Genomic DNA, 15,069 nt, shown 5'->3' with positions numbered 1-15,069 from the left:
TTGTTTCTTGAATATACAGAACTCCTACAACTCAATAAGGAGGTCACAGTATAAAAATGAGCAAGGTGGGGGCCGGGCACAGTGGCACACACTTGTAATCCCGGCACTTTGGGAGGCTGAGGTGGGTGGATTGCTTGAGCTCAGGAGTTCCAGACCAGCCTGGACAACATGAAAACCCTGTCTCTATGAAAAAAAGAAAGAATGACAGAAAGAAAGAAAGACAGAAAAGAAAGAAAGAAAGAAAGAAAAGAAAGAAAGAAAGAAAGAAAGAAAGAGAGAGAGAGAGAGAAAGAGAGAAAGAGAGAAAGAGAGAAAGAGAGAGAGGGAGGGAGGGAGGAAGGAAGGAAGGAAGGAAGAGCAAGGGAGCAAACAACCGCGTCACCAAGATGTGCGAAAACCAGGAAGTGCTCCACGCCACCAGTTATCCAGGAAACGCACAATAAAACCACCGCGAGACTGCCCTTCACACCCATCAGGGCTGAAATAAAAAGGAATGGCAACCCTGAATGCCATTAAGGATGGGCAACATACCTGGCTGGTGGGTGTGTAAAATGGTGCAACTGCTTTGGAAACCCAATAGTGTCTCTAAAGGTGGATGTACAGCTGCCCAGCCATCGCCTCCCATGTATGCACCTGGGAGACAAAATGCCTGTCCACAAAGAGGCCTGAGAAAGAATGTCTACAGCAACTTGATTTATAAAAGCCAAGAACCGGAAACTACTTCACGTCCATCAACAAAAGAATGAATGAAGACACTGTGGCATGCTCTCAAAATGGAATATTAATCAGCCATCAAAAGAGTATGGACTTTTGAAACAGAGAAGGCTGAATCTCAAAGCATTCTGTTGGACGAGGGAACCTGACTCAGGACAGCATACAGTGGGGTTCCAGTTACCTGCAGTTCAAACATGGCACCACCTGTCTCCAGCACTTTTTTATCTTCCTGATCTGAAATGCAGTCCTCATGACACCCTGGCTTCCTGCTTCCTTCTCCAGCAGCCCCTGGCAACCACTGTTCTACTCTGTGTCTCCATGAATCTGACAATCCTGTGTGTCTCATGTAAGGACAACCACACATTCTGTGTTCTTTTCTGTCTGGCTGACACCACTGAGCCTAGCGTCTTCAAGGTTCATCCGTGTTAGAGCACGTGTGTGTACATTTCCTTCGTCTGTAAGGGTGAATATCCCATTGTGTGGATGTGCCACACTGTTTATCTATTCATCTATCCAAGGACATTTCGTGTTGTCTCCTCCTCTTAGCTGTAGTGAATGATGCTGCAATGAACATGGGTGTGCAAATACCTCTTTGAGAAAAGGTCTGTACCTTGACTGGGGTGTTGGTTACACAGGGGTAGATACCTTCAAACTCATGAAATGCTACACAGAAAACCCGCATGTCCTGTGAACACCCCCATTTCTCTCATGCCCACCAGGGCAGGCTTCGGGGTCATCTTCCATTCCTCTGTGCCACCTCCCCCTACCCCTGCTGGGCCTGCCCTTGGGGACCTGGGAGGACAGCCCCCTTCTGCCTGCCCTCCAGCCTTGGGGCAGATCTTGGTCGGGGGTCTCCTGACCCCTGCTTGAGCTCAATTCAACTCCACACCCAGCTTGGCCTGGGAGACATGTTCCCTGTGGGAATGGGCAAGACTTCCAAGGAGACCCTGGGGGCTGCCCCTGTGCACTCCTAGATCCTGACTCTGGCTGAACCCCTAGAAGCGGCCTGTCTGGCCCATCCTCCCACTGCCCCACCTGGAGTGGCCCAGGGGCAGGACCAGGTCCCTGTGCCTTTGGGGAAGTGTCCCGCGTTCCCCTCAGCTTTCAGGGGCTCCTCGTGGAGAGCATCAAGCTCTCCCAGCACGTTCGGGTGGCTGCATATTTATAAAAACAAATCAACAGTAGAGCCGAAATAGGCTTAAGGATCTCTCACTTTTCTGGAGGAAAGTTCAGTATTGCATTAATAAAGAAACAGTAGGAATCGTGGCAAAAATAATAAAAAAGCAGCTCTGTTGGAGAGGAGGAGCTGAAGCCAGCAGCTCTCTAGGGAATCTATGCCTAGTCTTGAGCTAATTCGTTTCTGAAATAAGTTTGATCTGCCTTAAACATAATTAAAACAGCTTATAGTTTCTGCAAAGATGATGCAGTGGTCGAAGTTCTGAAGCTGAACTAACTGGCGTCGCCTGTCTGCTTGGGCATCAGTCTCAGCAGTGTGCTGCGTCTCACCCACGTGAGTACGAACCGAATTTTCTCTGTCTTGGTTATTGCACATGCTGGAGACCACATAAGCCCAGCATGCTGGTATCAGCTGTGGGCAAACCTGCTTCCCGGCTGGGCTGCAGGTCCCAGCCCCAGGGATTCCATCCAGTTGGCTTGTCTGCCCCCGAGGAGCTGAGGCAGGTGAAGAGAAGCACATATATATATATGTCCAGTCTGTTCAGTCTGCAGTTGGAGCCGCCTAAAGGCCCCTGAGTACCACATACCCAGGCAACTCCCCACCCAGGTGGGTCACGGAGATTGGTGCCGCTCAGGGCAGGTTTCTGCTCCCATGGGGCTTGACAGGTGGTTTCTAAAGAGGCACGATCTGTGAGGCCCACTTTGCTGCCTGGCATTCGGCAGCCATCCTCAGAGAACCCCTGCAGCCCACGTCCTCGTCTGGGTCTCTCTGCTTGAGGTTAGGGGGTCAAAGCTGCTTCCTATCCCAGGTTTCATCACATGCCCACAAACACAGGCTGGCCTTGGATGGCAGCAGCTGGCCTGTCCAAATGTCTTTCAAACACTCTAATTTTCCTGGTGGTTCTTCATGGTTCCTTTTTCTTCTCCATAAACTGATATTTAAGAGGGGTTATTTGATCTACAAAGCACACAATGTATCACTAGTTAATTCATTAATGATATCAAAATGACATATTTGGATAATAGATATACTAGCATTTTGTAAATGTTAAGACTTTTATATAAAATAGTATTGCCAATAATATAAAAATTTATTATTGCTATAATGCCACATTGTCAGGATACCTTTGCCCTACTTAATTGTACCGATATTAGGGTTCAATTTTGGAAATAGCATTGTATATGCAAACATTCCAAAGGAAGGCCTGTTTAGTTAAAAATAAAAGTAAAAATGGTTCAATCTAATGCTAGATGTGTCATTACTGTAAACCCAGAGAACCTTTCTTGAGGTTACAAAAAAGATCATATGGTGCCCATTTTAAATTCATCAACTACCTAAAAGAGGGAGGATACGAAACTGAAGTCAGAAACCTGCTGAGCAGAGGCTGGGCCTAGAGCAGCCGTGGCGCTGCGGGCGGCTCTGGGGGGCATTCTCCACCAAGCCCATTGCATCATGCAGGGCGGTGGGGGCTCCTCAAGACTGACCACGTCCACACTGCTCACAGGCAGTGACTGACAATGCAAGGGGGGATAATGTGTGGCATAGCAGGTGGGGACAGCAATGAGTCTCAAACTTGATATGTCTACAGCTGCTGTCGTTAATAGCATCCCTGCAATGGTGTTCCACGCAGCCAACATTTCTCCCATTTTTCTTGTCCATCATCTATTTTTGGGATGGGGAACTGAAAGATATACTTTCTTTAGAGTTGATTTTATTTTTTCAGCATCATCTTCTGTCCTTGGACTTTTTTCCTTCAAATTACCTGGAAGCCCCTGGAAGCTCTCTGGTGTTCATGGAATTTGCTCATATCTTACTTGCCTTCTGGAGCTGGTGACCATTGGAGACACCTGCAACACTAATGTTTGCCACGCCCTTTAATAAATACTGGGAAGATGTCAAGTAACAACAGATGTAAAGAAGCAGCACGTCTATCCCCAAGTAATTTCCCGACACCATCTCAGTTCAGAGATTCCTTACAAAGGAAGCGGACTCAGTGCTGCCCTTCACCAACCAACAGACACCCCAAGGACAAAAGCCCAAAGACACTGACCACACAGGAAGCTGACTTTGAAAATTAAATACTTTTGGCAAAATACATTATTTCAAGTTTTTAACTTAAAGTGAGATCTGATTAAAATGTTTTATGTTGCATTATTTCCTTTTTTATGTGCTAAATTAAAAACCAGTCTTTTACCATGGAGGATTGCCAACATATAGAAAGTAAACAGAATACTACAATGAGCCTCAGACACTTAGAATCTGGCTTCCACACCACCACCATTTTGCCAACCGTGCTTCATTTATGCTTCCTGCCTCCATTACTACTTCTTTCAAAGTGAAGTTTACATGCTTTGAAATGCGCAAATCTTAATTGTATATGTTTGACAAATGATACATTCATTTAACCTACATACCCATTGAGCATCAATTTTCCATCACCCCAGGAAGTTCCTTCATGATTCTTCCTAGTTCAGTCCACCTCACTCCACCCTGGGTGACTAACCTTCTGAATTTTGTTTCCTCATGGATCAGTTACGCATCTTCCAGAACATCACATAAATGAAATGCGATGAAGTGAAAAGTGTTTGTACCTCTTTGTGTTTAGCTTCTTTCACTTAGCATAACGCCTATGAAATGCATCTACATTGTTGCATATATACTTAGTTTATTTCTTTTTAGTTGAGTAGTATTCCATCGTATGAACATAACAAAATTGTTTATCCATTCTTCTGTTGGGTATCATTCAATTGTTGCTAATTTTTGGTTATTATCAATACAGTTTGCCAAGGTATTCTGAATTTGTTATTTTCCAAGGTTGTTTGACTCCTCTCAGTTCTTTGCACTTTCAAAGGCAGTTTTTATTTTTGTCAATACCTATAAAAGTCTGCTAGGATTGTGATTGGAATTGCTTTGAAATTTTAGGTTAATTTGGGGAAGAACTGACCACTTAATAAGATTGACTTTCCAATCCATGAACATTGTTTATCTCTCCATTTGTGTTTTAACTTCTCTAAGAAAGGTTTTGTGGGTCTCAGTAGAGAGGTCTTACACATCATGTATTACGTGTAATGCCTTTCTAAGCATTTTGTTTTTTTATGCTATTATAAACAGTGCTGCTATAAAATTGTCCATATTTCCAGTTGTTTGTTGACAGTAAATAGAAATGCCATTGGTTTTTGCATATTGGTCTTATATCCCACGACCTTGTTAAATTTACTTCATTAGATCTGTAGTTTTTTCCTTGTTGATTCATTCACATTTTTATGTGAACAATCAAGTCATCTGCAAATAGGAGCAGTTTTACTTTTCCTTTCCCAACATTATGAATTTTGGTTTACTCGTCTCACTGCACAGCCTGGTATAGCAGGTACAATGTTAAACGGAAGTGAGGAGAGCAGGCATAATGGCTGTGCCCCCATCTCAGGGGAAGAGCATGGGAACCCTTCACCAGTAAGTATATTATCTGTGGACTTTCCATAGATGACTTTTATCAGATTAAGATAGTTTCCATTTATAGTTTGCTAAGAAATTATAATAAAGGAGTGTTGAATTTCATCAAATACTTTTTCTACATCTACTGAGATGATCATTTTTTTTTCTCCTTTATTCTGTTAATGTGTCAAATTGCACTGATTGATTTCCAGACCCTAAACAAACCTTGCGTTCCTGGAATAAACCCATTTGTTCATTTCTTGATTTGACTTCCTTTGCTAATATTTTGTAAAATCTTTCTTGTGCATTTCTGTACATAAAAATACGGATGTATATATTTTTTTCTCAATATCTTGGTCAGGTTTTGGTACCAGGGTTGTAAGATAATCTTTCAAATCTATTTTATTCAAATTTAACTACGTGTAACTTAACTGTAGACAAAGACAGAAAGGAGAAAGGGCAGTCATGTCTCAGTGTTATTAGAATGAAAATATGTTTTTGCCATTGGGAAAACTGTTCTGGGCTGATGGAAGGAGGAGAAAGATAAAGCTGAACGAGGAGGAATGGTGGGAATGAGGAGCTCAGAGCTGACGAGGCACGGCCAGTGGTTTAGGGCTCCTCCCTCCCATATTTATGACGCCTGAGCTTGAACTTCACTGTCTCCTCAAAATGTTTATTAGATTTTGGTGTTCAAGCTACAATCAAAGTCATTGGGAAATAGATTAATGTCTTTCAAAAATTAAATCTAGAAATCAGTTGAAACAGGCCTATCAAATACTGTCTATAAAACAGCATTTTAAAGGTGATTGGAACAAACAGAGCTACCCCATTTAGCACGGATGCCTATCAGGGGCCTGCCATGCCTGTGCAGTGCTGGCCGGTGGCTGGGGCCTGGGGGCAGTGACCAAGGGAGACACGGCTTTGCTTCTCAGGAGCTTGGAGCCCAGCAGGAGGACACAAGGGAGGAGGCCTTGCCCTGGCAGGACTGGGAGGGCAGGCGTGGAGGCAGAGTGGTGCTGAAGGTGAGATGCAATGTAGCCAGCAACATGGGAGAGGTAAGTGGGAGCAGCAGGACACCGTGACAGACGGTTGAGCCAACCAAAGACCCTGGCGAGTTGGAGAAGGCCCGAGGGATCGCTGCCATCTTCTGGGCCAGATGTGCCTGCCCTTCCGACATCCCACACTGTGGGCTTTCAAAGCTCAGGCTGTCGAACGCAGACACCACAGCAACCCACTCTGCAGTTGCTAAGGTAACCACACTCTAATATAAGTAGCAGAGTGAAATTAATCAGGGCCTGTAACTTGGGTAACTTCCTCATGCACCAGTGTAGCATCTTTCTGTGGTGACAACGTGGGCAAGTTCTGTGCTCTCATCCAATTTTTGAGTGTGAAAAAAATCACCAGGGCGATGGCACTGAGTACACTGAGTTTGAATTGGGATGGCCAAGTCCAGGCAGGCAGGTGAAGCCCTTGGATGGCAGGCAGGGGCCATTCATTCTGGGGATGAAGGGTATCTTTGGAGAAGGGCAGATTTTGTCATCTGCTATCGGCCTTCTGTTTCTAAATCTTGATCCCATCTTCAAACTTGCAAGACAGTAGATTACGAGGCACTTTCCAGTCTGACCTAAACCCCACTGCCTGTGCTCATTCACAGCAGAGCCATGATGTGAAATGTTATTACGGACTTTCTTCTTCATTATCTTCTCCACTAGAATGTAAACCCCACTGGGGCAGGGACTTCATGGTTATATCCCCAGACCCCAGAACAGTGCCCGGCCCATGGCAGGCTTACAGATGCTTGTTGGAGGAATAAGGGAATCCACTGGCATAGAAAATGGCAATTGTTGAATTTTATAGATTGAGAGTCCCTTTGAAAGTATCCAGTTCAATCCCTGGATACGGCTGACAGCATGAGAGACTTGGAGTCAAAAAGCCGGATTCAAGCCCTTCCCATGACAAGCATCTATGGGCCTCGGTGAGTTTTATATCCCAGCCTCAGTCTCCCTGTTGTAAAGGGATGTAATGGGCCTGGCCTCACAGGCCTCCAGAGGACTAAGTGAGAAAATCCATGTCAAAGTGTTGCTGCGGTTCTGTGAGGACGTGACGTGGCAGCTAGGATTTTAAGGTGGAGAGAAAGAATCTGTCCACAAAAACCACGCGGCGGATCTGGCCCTTGTGGTCTACGAAGAGGGTGGCTTTCGGGGGCTCGGGTGTGTTTTATTTTGGTATTGAAACTATTATAAAGGGATTAGAATTGCATTTTTAAAAACTGTTCAATAATGGAGGTTTCAATATCAGCTACTTAGGAGGGAAAGGAAACAATTTTGGGGGTGTACCATTTAATTTATGCAAATAAGTTATGTATGGAAGAATGTATGTTAACTTTTTCAGGACACAAGCCCAGAAGTCAACAGAAATTTGAATTTTTTTTCTATTTTCATGCTGAAATTTAATTCATCACGAATTTGCTTTCAAGGATGAAATTTCCTTTCCTCAACTTTTACATGACTTTGTAATAAGAGCAGTTGTATGGGTTCACAAAAATAAAAGACGGATGATGGAGCAGAGATGTTCAGTGTAAATATTTAGTACAGGGGCTGGCGGCTTTTAAATTTGCATCTTGAGCTCAGTGTATCTGCTGATTTCCCATCTGCTAATATTTTCCCATCTGCTAAATACCTGCTACCAGGGGAAGAGGACGTCTCTCTTTCCCGCCCTGCTTAACCTCCACGTCCCCTTCACCTGAACTTGGAAATAGCTCCACTGTGTTGAGGAGAGCACAGGCAGATATACTCCAGCTCTGACCAGTGGCAACAGTGATGACCCAGGAGCACCCCTGCAGAAGCTCAGTTAACCCAGGGGGCTCACCTTCCTCCAAAGGCCACCCCAGGGTCTCTTTCTGCCTCCATTGAGCTGGAAACCCAGGAAACAGCAGCTCGCTGGGGACGCAAGGCCAGCACTAGAGAAGAGGGTCTGTCTTTCAAATATCCACTGCAAACAAGATGGCCCAAACACTGCACTTAGGAGCCTGCAGGCTTTGGGGTAGAGCAGTGGAGATGCTGCTGGGCAGTAGGAGGCCAGCGGGGAGGGTGGACCACGTCTCCTTGTCTCCTTGCTTTGCAGTCACCCATGAAACATCCTTGTACTCAGAGAGGATTTGGCTTTGGAGACCAGGAAAGGACTGGAGCCTCATCCCCTCTCACACTAACTTCCTCCCCTGGTCTGCACCATCTCCCAGACCAGCACGGGAGGTTGCATGGAGCATAATGTCAGCACTGGCCCCTCCGCCCGGGGTCCCACACATGCTCACTCTGGTTCCAAATGGAGGCTGTGTTGGAGGCTGTGTGCGAGTTACGGAACTCACGCAGCCTCTGCTTGCAATTTCCACCAGGAAGAGCTGTTCCTTTTTCACTTTTAAACCCCAAGTAGGGCTTGAGAGCTCCCAGCCGCTCCCTTCCAGAGGCCCCGGGAATGGCCAGCCGGGAACGCCGCTCTCTCTCCCGCGGCCACAGGAATGCCTGCTCTCCAGTGTCCCAACGAGCCCACGGGCAGGCCCCAGGAACAAAGAATGAAATGGCCCCAAAGAGCAAGAGTTACATTTCATGCTTAAAATCAAGGCCATCCCAAGAGGAGCCAACCACGGAGACACTTGATTGATGGCGGCAAATAATTATTCTCAGTGTTGCTGCGAGCTTGCCTTTGTAGAAAGCCAGAGATGAATAAAATATATGAGAGCACATCAAAATATAGTGCAAGGACAACATATACAAACAGTACATTAAGCATTATGGAAGACAATAAACAGAGGTGGAGAACACATACGAGTTAGCGCTGGGCCCGGAATCCGTGCGCATCTGCGCGAATGGGAAGCAGCGCCACAGACGTCTCCGTGTGGCCCCTTCGGTCCCGGGAATATTTCATTAGTTGGAAAATCTGAGCAGATTAATTTCTACCGCCGCCTCCTTCCTGAAGGACAGGTTCCTGGGTGCACAGTGCGGCCACGGCTGCTCCTCTGCCGCCAGGCCCCGGGCTTCCCTCCACACGCAGAGTGCAGTGTCAACAGAAATGCTACAGTGACATTTCTCTCTCTCTCTCAATTACTTGTAGGCTTTTCACTGCCCGTATAAAATACATATTGTGCTCCAGCGAGATCCATTGTACCGAGGTCAGCGGGAACTCATTGTCCTTTTTAGCTTCAGAACAAGACAATACTGACATCTGTAAGATTTGCTGTAAATAATCCAAGTGCTATAGGTACCGGGTGAGGGGCAGGAGAGGGTAAAAAAGAAAGGAGGAGGGAAGGCAAAGAGGAAGGAAGAGGGCGGGGGTGAGGTGGGGAGAAGGGGAGAAGGGGAGAGGGGAGAGGGAAGAGGGAGGCAGAAAGGTGTTGAGAAATTTACTGAATGCTAAATCATTCCACATCCTGAATTTGTCTGGGGAAGGCTTCACCAAATCGTTTGCATCATTTCAGGGGAAAATAAATATTTGGCAAATACCTACAGGACAGCATCGGCTTGGATGCCTACTGCAGATGGCCTCTGCTTCCGGGGCAGGATTCATCCTGCAAACCATTGCACCAGAGAGCAGTAGGTGCAGGGGCTGTGACCAGCCCTCCAGCAGAGTCACACATGTGGTGCTCCGGTGCACGGCCTCGAATTCTAATTGGGATGGCAGAAGTCTATGATTCTGATTAAGTGCAATGGAGTCATTTACTTGACAATTCAAATCAATAAGTTAAAATGGGGCGGGGGTGGGGGAACAACCTGCACAAAGATTCCAGCAGCAGAAAGGCCTACTGGGTGCCGGCTTTGCCCCGAACAGCCTGCCTTTTAAGTCAGTGTGTGAGAAAATCAAAAGTGTATTTGACAACCAGTCAGTGAGAAGCTCTTCTCTGAAGGAGAGATTTTTCATGGAAAAGAAAACTTGGCGACAGGCAAGGGACTGTGCCTGGGATGACAAATGAGGGAGAGAAATTCTAATGGAGACTCCGTGCAGGCAGAAGCGAGACTCCTGGAAGCCCCGCTTATCTTTTTCTTCTCTACCTGTGCAAGAGGCAGAGACTGTGCATGCATGTGCGAGTGTGCATGCGTAGGGGGGAGAGATGGAGAGATGGAGCGTGTGTGCCTGAATGTGTAACTGGCTGAGACCAGGTGTGTGCACATGTGTGTATGAGGCAGAGACCAAGTGTGTGTGTGCGAGCGTGCATGCGTTGTACTGGAGAGACACACAGTGTGCACATGTGTGCATATGTGTGCCTGTCCCAACACACTTCCCCAGTCTCCGGTTTGAGCCCCTGTCGGGGGTGGACAGAGAGAGAGCTGCTATGAACTTGGCTTCCAGCACGAACGGGGCTGCTTCTCTGGGTGGGAGGCAATCGCCACACTTACTCACGGGCAGCGCTGATTTTGAGGCTGGCCCAGCAATAAATTCATTTCCACTCAGGACTTTTACCCTTAAAGACAAAATCTCTTCAGCCTGTACCTTTTCCCTTCGGTCATATCCAGAAAAGTGAGCATGTGATTTCAATTTGAAATTAAAAGTCATGTCTGAATAACAGAACTGCATTCTCATTTCCTAATACCCTGGTTTTTACTACTTTGCATTCAACTGTGAAAAGTCTTTTAAAACTCGGAACAGCAGTAAAACTTGAATGAATTTTTGACCCATTATTGCATAGCGGGTGCGCCTTCCAAGTTGGAGAGACTGCCAAGTTCTCACCACCTAATATTTCCACTTTAATTGTGCCACTTGAGAAATTTACGTGCCTCAAAATATGGCATGAATCTTACGCTTATTGCAGTATCATTAGCAGCAACATTTAAGCAACATCTGTGTGCCATAGAACTAATTGAAGTAGCAGAAGTGGCAGCTGTAAATCCACAGGAAGATGGCAGTTTGTACCCAGCACTGCTGAGCTAGCTCCTAACTGTCAGCCTGTTCCTGCAATCTGCTCTCGAGTGCCGCGGTACAGGCACACAATGTCCAAAAAAATACAGCGAGAAGGCTAATGATCCTATTAACCACTTTGCTGCACCAATTTGGCTGTTTTTCCAGTTTCCTTGTTGAATTCCATTATAAATTTTGCCATTCCTGTAAAAAGTCCAGTGTGAGACGTGTCTGACTTTAAACTACTTACCTGAGCCGAGAAACGCTCATCTGGCCAGGCCAAACCGAGGATTGATTTTTTTCGTTGTTTAATAATTCTTCCCACCACACCCCCGGTCTTTTCAACTGCTTAAAAATTTTTCACACACACATTTCTGTAAAACAAAACAACAAAACAAAACTTTTAAATCTCTTATAATGTTGATATTTAAAGCAATGGCATTTTCTTCCCGTGGACATAACATTTTCAATAATCAATACAAGATGGCAGCCCTAATTTATTATTGGTGGGGAGCGGGGGAAGAGGGTAGGGAGAGTGAGGATCTCCCAGAGTTTGCTGAGGTGTAGATGCGGTCAGCTTATCTGAGAGCCTGTGTCATCCCTCTGCTACACAGTGGCTTGGACCCAAAAATGCACTGACTGTTTTTCTTCAATATGAAGAAAAATGAGGCTGATTCTCCCGCTCAGAGTGCCAGCTAAGTTGGGAGCAAGGAATGACCCCGGTGCCTCTTGTTGCAGAGAAATAAGGGCTTAGGAGCCCCTGCTATCCTTCCGAATATCCCCACATTGAGCACAACTGGAAAAAAAACATTTCCAACACCTCCAAGAAAACCCAGCCCCATTTTGGTTTTAACTCTGCTTTTGCTCGTGTTTGTCTTGGCAGGGGATGGATGTTTCTCCCTTGGTGCCCTCAGACAATGATGTAACTGGTATCTTTTGAAGCACTCAAGAGTGCTGGAAACACACAAAAGAAGACCTCCTTCAATATATGATGACTGGTGTGTTTGCCAACAACCCAACTTCATTAGAAAATTGGCACGTCCACCCAGCTGCCATGTGACACGCCGTTAACTCCGGACATTTGTTGTCTTAATGCTCAAGTACTCAGGGACTCAACTGATAAGGGAGAAACTGTTTGGAATCCACTGAACCCCACGCCTAGGGTGGCCGCCACCTCACGGTATTGAAAATCAATAGCCACATGACTGCTGAAAGGTCGGAGGTCTCCAGAATTAACTTCCTAGTACTAAATTACTATCCCTTGTTTCTTGGTTTATTTTCTCACAATAATACATTTTAAGGGCGCCTGGTTAAAAACCACTTACGAAACACACAACGAAAAAAACGGAATCACTGGCGAACAGCTGCCAGTTCCTCCCCCCAGCCCAGGGAACATCAGGATGAACGATGCTGACAGCTCCCTCAGCCTGCAGCCGGGGGTTGTTGCTTCAAAAAAATCTCTTTCTTTTTTGGTGGTGGTGTTTTCATCTTTATGGAAAAGGGTAAGCTTGTTTGGAAGCGATCCATCTCTGACTTACCAAATAATGCAGCTTAGTAATACGCTGGGCACCACCCCTGCCCTGGGATGCTGCCTCATATGCACGTCACAGAAGGGAGAGTTGGGAAAAGGCAATGCTTGTGGCATTTCATCAGAGTTGAGAAATAAGCTCCTATGGCTAACCACGTGGCATCCTTTATTTTAATTTTTTTTTTAAATTTTGAATTTCAGTAGCTTTTGGGGTACAAGTGGTTTTTGGTTTCATGGATGAATTACAAAATCCTGACATTTTATCGCACCCATCATCCGAGTGGTGTCTGTTGTACCTAATGTGTATTTTTTTTTTTTAATCCCTAGCCCACTTCCCACCCTCCCGCTTCTGAGCCTCTAAAGTCCATTATATCAGTCTGCATGCCTTTGCGGATTCATAGCTCCCACTTACAACCGAGAACGTATGGTTTTTAACACTCCTGTGTTACTTCACTTAGAATAATGGCTTCCAGCTCCATCCAAGTTGCTGCAAAAGACATTGTTTCATTCCTTTTAACAGCTCAGTAGGATTCCATGGTGTACAGACACCACATTTTCTTTATCCGCTTATTGGTCGACGGGCACTTAGGTTGGTTCCACATCTTTGGAATTGTGAATTGTGCTGCTATAAACATATGTGTGCAAGTATCTTTTTCATATGATGGCTTCTCTTCCTAGATACCCAGGAGTGGGATTGCTGGATCAGATGGTAGATCTGCTTTTAGTTCTTTGGGATATTTCCATACTGTTTTCCATAGTGGTTGTACTAATTGACCTTCCCACCAGCAGTGCAGAAGCATTCTCTTTCCCCACCCATGCCAACTTTTTTTTTTTTTTAACTTTAATAATGGCCATTCTTGCAGGGCTTAGGTGGTATCTCACTGTGGTTTTAATGTGCATTTCCCTGATGATTAGTGATGGGCATTTTTTCATAGTTTTTGGTCATTTGTGTACCTTTTTTTGAGAAATGTCTATTCATGTCCTTTGCCCACTTTTAAATCAGATTATTTGTTTTTTTTTCTTGGTGATTTGTTAGAGTTCCTTGTAGATTCTGGATACCAGTCCTTTGTTGGATGCATAATTTGAAAATATTTTCTCTCATTCTGCAGGTTATCTGTTACTCTGCTGATTATTTCCTTTGTGTAACATCATTTTCTTTGGATGTAACTTTGGTATGAAATTCTTAAGCATGAATGTCCCCCACTGCCCTTTTTAGAACATGTGCTCTTTTCACCTTTATACTCATAAATATTGAGGTTGTCAATAATAGATATGTGGTTTCCGTCTGTTGATAGCATACTGGAAAATGACACTGAGAAATAAAAAGTATTAATTTGTTAAAAATAACAAAACACCATTAACAAGCAGCATATATAATTTTAAAAACTGCATTTTCCATAGCAAAATAAATTAGTAAGAAGAGTGGCATGGGTTTTTTTTTTTTGTTTGTTTTTTTGAGACAGAGTCTCGCTGGAGTGCAGTGGCATAATCTCGGCTAACCACAACCTCTGCCTCCTAGGTTCAAGTGATTCTCCTGCCTTAGCCACCCAAGTAGCTGGGATTACAGGCATAACTCCACCATGCCTGGCTAATTTTTGCATTTTTAGTAGAGACAGGGTTTCACCATGTTGGCCAGGATGGTCTTGAACTCCTGACCTCAGGTGATCGACCTGCCTCAGCCTCCCAAAGTGCTGGGATTCCAGGCATGAACCACTGTGCCCTGCCTTAACTCATTTTTGAGAAAGGGTCTAGCAAACACCAGTCTCAGTAACCATCGTGCACCGGCGGGTCTTTTAATGTGAAGTTTACCGAAAGCATGGCCTTTGGAAGGGCTGAAGGCTCCTTCCCAGGCAGTGGCGTCCCTCCACTGAACCCCTTCTTTCACGGGCTCTCCTGAGAATTCCCTCCCAGGCCTGAAGGGCTCTTTGGGACACTGGGTAAGTAATACTTCATAACTTTTGCCCTTTGCACCGGGTCCATGCACGAAGCCTGTGTTTGGGGTGAGGTTATCTATCTAGAGACGCTGCATCCCATCTTGCTCGGCTGCAGATCTGATACTCTTGGGGCCAAGCTTTGTTCTCCAAAACCCAGGCCCTGCAGGAAGCGGATCCCAAAGTCAAAGCCCTTGTGAGGTGGGGTTGGACTTGTTCTTGCCACCTGCTGACACATCTGGTCCTGTGAGAAGGGAGGTAGATTCTAGAAGCAGTGCCTGTTTTGGAGCAGCTGGCTTGCTGAGTGACAGGGTGCACCCAGCGGCAGCTGTGCAGCTTCTCAAGCTACCGGATCCTGCTCTTTGCCAAAGAGGACCTGAGGCTCCTCCCGGGACAGGCGG

Source organism: Chlorocebus sabaeus, chromosome 9 (assembly GCF_047675955.1).
Source record: "Chlorocebus sabaeus isolate Y175 chromosome 9, mChlSab1.0.hap1, whole genome shotgun sequence".
Taxonomy (NCBI): Eukaryota; Metazoa; Chordata; class Mammalia; order Primates; family Cercopithecidae; genus Chlorocebus; species Chlorocebus sabaeus.
This window is presented reverse-complemented; position numbering follows the sequence as displayed.